We start from the raw sequence: 6,232 nt of genomic DNA, 5'->3' as shown, positions 1-6,232 counted from the left end.
AGGGTGTGAAAAATTCAGTATACTAAAGAGTGAAGGCCAATTATGAGGAGTAACATCAGATATAAATCAAGTACCATGTTATGAAAATCCAAAGAAATATTCTCTAGGTGCCTAGTGTGCCCATGAAATAATATCCTTCTGTCATCATTGAAGTTTCCTTTGTATGAATGATAATCCTGACATAAAAATGTAACATGCTCTAACAGATTATTAGAGAGGATATTAATACACAGATAAATTACATGATATGAACAGGGCTGAGGCAAAAATGTTGTACCTTGCGACTAGTGACTGTAGGGACAGGTTACCTACCTGAAGTTCAAAGGAAGAGAGCAGTTACTGAAACTCAAAAGACATAGCTGCCCTGGCTGGCGTAGCTCAGTGGACTGAGCGCGGGCTGGGAACCAAAGTGTCCCAGGTTCGATTCCCAGCCAGGGTACATTCCTGGGTTGCAGGCCATAACCCCCAGCAACCATACATTGATGTTTCTCTCTCTGTTTCTCTCTCTCTCTCTCTCTCTCTCTCTCTCTCTCTCTCTCTCTCTCTCTCTCTCTCTCTCCCTCCCTCCCTCCCTCCCTTCCCTCTCTAAAAATAAATAAATAAAATATTAAAAAAAAAAAAAAGACATAGCTGTACGGACAGGACAGCCTGAGAGGGGCTGTGGACTTGAACTGAGGTGCCGCTAACCTACATGGAGCTGGCCAAAAGGAGCAGTGGGGCAGCCAGAAGAATTCACCCTTCACCTGCATTTTCCTTCCTTCCTCTGATACTCTGTCAGTGTTCCCTCTTGCTTACATCAAACTAAAGCAACAAGTCAAGGGAGTTGTTTAAATCAATGCAAGATTATTAGCTTCTCTAGGCACAGAGCAGAGTGAGAAAAGGTAGTGAGGGTAAGAAGTGATTCATCTTACTGTAAAAGGGAAGCTTGAGTCCAGGCTTCCAAGCCCAAACTGCAATCCAACAGGATGAGTAAAGGAATTAATCAGGACACTTTTGCAGAGATGAGCACCAGGAGCTGAGAGCTATCTGCAAGCACATGCAGAGCAGAGTCCAAAATACAAACCCAGCCAGACAGTGCAGTAAGTGTTGTCATGGGGAAGTGTTGGCAGAAGGGCAGATTCTAACGAGAAGATGCTCTGAGAGATTAGAGTCATCCCACAGTCGAAGAAGATGAATGCGGGGCAGCCCTGTGTGGTCTCTTCCTGTGTGGTTCAACACACACAACTGCTTTTGAGCCATGGAGGGAACACAGTTGGCATAAGGAAACATTTAAAAATTAATTTACATTACCAATCTGGGTGCAGTAAAATAAATCCACTCATATATGACTGGAAACAGTGAAAATGCTAATACCCCCTGGAAACCCACTATAGAGAGAGCCCTAAAATGTTCATACTGTTTGACTTAAATAAATGTTGTTGAGTGTTTCATATTTATTTTTAATAAAAATGGATTTAGTAAGTAACGCTGCTGACAACACCTAGGTGTGGATTTTTAATGGAGATGGTACAGCCGAGCTGCATTGAGATTGCACTGGCTGTGCTGGTCTTGCAGGGCTGAGGGACGAAACTGGTACATTTGGCACATAAACCAGACTGTGTCCACAAAAAAAAAATGCTACAGTGACAGCTGGATGATAACCTTCCAAAAAGGTTGTCAAAGAAAGGAGACTTAAAAAATCTGTGGGGAGCTGAGATCCTCAGCCAAAGGGGTTGGAATAGTCAGGAAAGATGTAAACCAAAAGGAGCATGTCAAATGGACAAAGGGGGAGCATATTCGAGAAAATAACAAAACTAACAGTTGTTTCCAACAGTTGGGGGGAGGGTATGGGTAGTAAGATGTGAGGAAGACAGAGTCACTTAGTTGATAGAAGCCAGAGATCTCGGGGACCCTCTGCTGAGTCTATCGACAAGCACAGGAAGACTGATAGCGCTAATTCAAGTTCATAAGAGGTCTTCATGGTGAATGTGCGCCTGTCTAGGGTCTGGGGCCTCAGAGAAAGGCTCTTATGACAGAGTCAAGGTGGGACCCCATGGGCAAAGCTTGGTATAGCCAAAATTCTTAGGCAGAAGGGTATAAGGAAAGAATCTGCTTTGAGTAGCTTAATTTTGTAATAACCCAGTTCACAGCACTTGAACTCTTGTGTCTTGAGAAGACCCTGGTTAGGAGGAAACATTATGGAACTGAAGTGATTGTTTTTCTTCCAGAAAGGGAGTGGGAGATCAATTCAGGAGTTATACATTCTCTTTCTCAGATGGGCAACAGAGTAGAAACTACAAGGACTTTGGTGATAGAAAAGATCTGATGTCTAATCTTGACTGTATGATCTTGGAAAAGTTATTTAATTTCTCAGAGCCTTTAATAACAATAACAATAAAATAACTCTGAGTGTCATTGTGAGAAACCAATATTATGTATATGAAAGTACTTTATGGACTTCTACATGTCTGCCAGCTAGCTAATGTAATTATGCAAACTTTGATACAAACACCAGCTCTGAATCACTGTTATGAGTTAGTCATTGTTAATGCTCCTCTCTGCTATTTACAAATTAAGGTCTACTTGCAGGAGAAATGCCACTCACAGATTCAGAACCAGAGACAACTATGCAAAAAGTGTGTCTACACTTGCCTGGAGATACAGACACTGACTATTTTATTAATTGCTTAGCAGCTATTGAACTTCAGTGCTGAGGCTGATGGACACAGGGCCACCTCACCATCAGTTCTTAAGGGAATTATGAGAAGAGAATAATATATACTTTAGAACTTTTTGCTTGGAGCTTTGTTATAATACATAGAAAAAGAAAGGAGATTTACATATGGGGTCTAGAATGTGGCAAAAAGAAGCCTAAGGCTCATAATCAAAGTTCGGAGATAAAACTTTCAAAACATTTCATGTTGGTTCATTACAAGGTTCAAATTATAGATTTAACAGATACTACATTCTGTGTTTTAAGAGCCATGATTATAAGAAAGATTTTTTTTTACATTAGTGATAAAACTTGTGAAATCCTAATAGAGTCTGGAGTCTAATTAATAAAAATGTACAAATGCTGGTTTCTTTGTTGTGACAAATACATCATGGTAATACAAGACATTAACATAGGGGAATCTGCATAAAGGAAATACAGTAATTATCTATTATCTTTGCAACTTCCCTGTACATGTAAAACTATTCTAAAATAAAAAGGTTATTTTTAAAAGGATAGTTTTAACTTCTCACTAAGCATTTCTATGAAAACTCGGAATGCAAATTTGAACTAAACGAATTTGGACTCAGAATGCAAATAAGTACTAAAAGCTGAGACAATCACCAAACTATTATCAAAATTTTAGACACAGATCATCTACTTATCAATTTTTAAGCCAGAAATATATTCACAAGAGAGAAGTGACATGAATTTTGTCACAAGATAAAGAGCAATTGTGACCTAAGGTCTGTACTCCCAATACTCCAAAAAGCTGATTAATCACTTCTTGAATTTCTAGAAAGTTTCTGATGTGACAAAAGGCTCTTTTACAGGTCCTTTTCTTCATTAAAATCTCTCCTTTTGTATCCATTCTGGTTCAATAATCCACAGTCATACAACAGAATCAGATTTGAAATTTGAATCAAGAAAAATAAGGGAAAGAATGAACATAGTCAGTATGTCAATATTATTACTAGAGAATATTACACTCAATTCTCTTCTGGGTTAATGTTTGAGAACTCTCAAAAGAAACTTTACAGGAAAAAATGATCTCACAAAATCATACACTAGAGGAAGTCAGAGAAAAATCATTACTGAAAATAACTGTCTAAGATAAAGATACTAGTCTTATTCTCAAACAGTCTTTGAGATAAGACATAAATTTTCTTACTGTTCAGTCCTGAACAGATGTTTTCCAAAAATCTGGTCCAATTATGTTTGAATTTAAACTGTTGAAGGGGAAAGAGGTCCCCCTAAATTAGGGTTTCCCACAGCACCGTTCCCCACGATTCCCTACATTTCTTACTCTCTAGAAGTTTTCTTTTTTTCACCAAATTTTCAAAGGTGAATATTTAAATAACTGAGCTAATGATTTGTTACCTTTCTCATGTGACACTTTAAATCTTTAAGAGAAGGATTATGAATCTTGTCACTGAGGATTTTAAAAATGGAAGGATCGCCGTCTCTCCTATATTGGTAGTGGACATGTTTTACAGAGGGGAAAACAGCTGACAATTGCTAAGTTCATACTTTATCAAATTTCTCACTTAATTCTTCTAGTGAATCATGAAATCAATGAAAAGATAGAGTAGCTGAAAAGCTAAGAAAGCAGCCAGATGCAAAAGTTATTAACTGATTGATATGGAATTCAAACTTGTCCCATCCCAAAGACAATCCTCATATGCACCACAATCCCCACTGTCTCAGATATTTCTGTGTGACTGTATGTATTGCCAAACAGTATTTTCTATTCTTTTCAGTGGAAACATTTACTAGAAATCTGTGAACACACTGGAAGACATTCCAAGATAAGCAGTGTATATGTGGAAGGCAGTCAATAAGAGAAATTAAGGAGCTTGCACTTACAGCCATATGACATTAAGGGAGGAGCTGTAAAGCCATAAATAAATCATTTCAGTGTCAAGTAACATGATGATGAATTGCATAGTAGAGTATGTTAATATTAAAAATAGAAAAAGCTTCATGATTAACTTTTGCAGAAAATAATCCAAGTGTATACATACTTTTAAGTTGTCTATTTTTAAACTGTATTTCTGTTTTTCTTCACTAAGACAATAGTGAATTTGTCCACAGTAGAATGTTTGGAAAATGTAAAGAATCATCAAAATTAAATTTTAAAAATATATGAGCATTTCAACCATCCAGCAATAACTACCAATGGTGTTATGATGTACATATCCTCCATCTTACTTACACACACACATACACATAGATATATGAATGTATCCTTGTCAAGATTATATCATATGCACAGCTTTTACAGAAGAGTCTTTCATGTCATAATTTTACCATATAATATTTAATGAGTCAATAATATTTCAAGATTTTATATTTCTGTTCTCTGGAAATAATTGAGGTTACCTTTGTGATTTTAATGCATAATGTAAGTCTTTTTAATTTTTAATATTTTTCTTCTTTTTAATATTTACCTTTGTGGCTTTGATATATAATCTAAGTCTTTTTAACATTTGAGACTTAATATTTAATATTTACATTTTTAATAATTCTTTTTATTTTAGGAATGTTAGGTCTAGAAAAATTCTTACAACAATGCAAGAAATGTTTGTATATACTGAGATGAACCAATTACTATTTTGCCATATCTTCTGCAACTTTCAGACTTGTGTATGGGTGGGTGTGTGTATGAGAGTTTCTAAATATTTTAGAATAAGAACATTCTTTTGGGGGTGTGGTGGGGGAGCCCATAGGAGGTGGACAAGGGCAGGGGTGGGGGTAGGCTACCAACCTGGCAGGCACCCTGTGGGGTCCTACCTGCCTGCCCCATCCTGCCCTCAGGATGCCCAAGAAGAAGGTCAGCTCTGCCAAAAAGTTGGGGAAGGGGGAGCCCAAGAGGAGATTGGTGAGATTGTCAGCTACACCTGTTCTGCAAAGGTAAAAATGAAGTCCAAAAAGTTGGCAGGCAAGGATAAATTTGCAGGCAAAAAAGTGCACACAAAAGGGAAAAGGAGAGCAAAGGGAAAACGGGATGAAGACAGGACCTAAGAAGATCTACCTTCAGAAAATGGAGAAGCTAAAAAACGAGGAGAGTTCAGCCTTGCATGAAGCATGAGAGAAAGAAGCCAAGTCTGATCAATGTTGTATACCCCATCTTATCAGTGGTCCCCGTCTCCCTTCCTGGGCAACCCTGAGGAATATTTTTATCAACTACTTTGTAAATGCAAGTTTTTAATAGCTCTAGAAATTCTTTTAAGATGGAGAAAATTCCACCTCACCCCATTTTTTAAGTGTAAATACTTTTTTAAGAGGTAAACTCATTTGTTGGTTTATTTTTTGGAAGAACCAGCAAATAGTGGGATACTGAATATGAGGGGCTTTGACTGGCTTGAGTGTCAGCTTAGCAGTCCATAGACGGAGGCAGTTTGTATGTCCTATAACACAAGGCAGACCAAGTGACGATTTGGAGCTGGTCGTGCATTTCCTATGTCTTGAACATTTTAAATTACTTCTATTCTCATGTTTTTGGTAGAATTGTTCCCTAAAGAAAACCACTCGTTGATC

General features: G+C 37.5%; 1 pseudogene; it reads left to right on the top strand.

The window, feature by feature from the left end:
* Positions 1–5,510: 5,510 nt before the first annotated feature.
* LOC114488975 lies at positions 5,511–5,903 on the top strand (annotated as a pseudogene).
* Positions 5,904–6,232: the final 329 nt, after the last annotated feature.

Source organism: Phyllostomus discolor, chromosome 3 (assembly GCF_004126475.2).
Source record: "Phyllostomus discolor isolate MPI-MPIP mPhyDis1 chromosome 3, mPhyDis1.pri.v3, whole genome shotgun sequence".
In the NCBI taxonomy this organism is placed as follows: domain Eukaryota; kingdom Metazoa; phylum Chordata; class Mammalia; order Chiroptera; family Phyllostomidae; genus Phyllostomus; species Phyllostomus discolor.
This window is presented reverse-complemented; position numbering and strand designations above follow the sequence as displayed.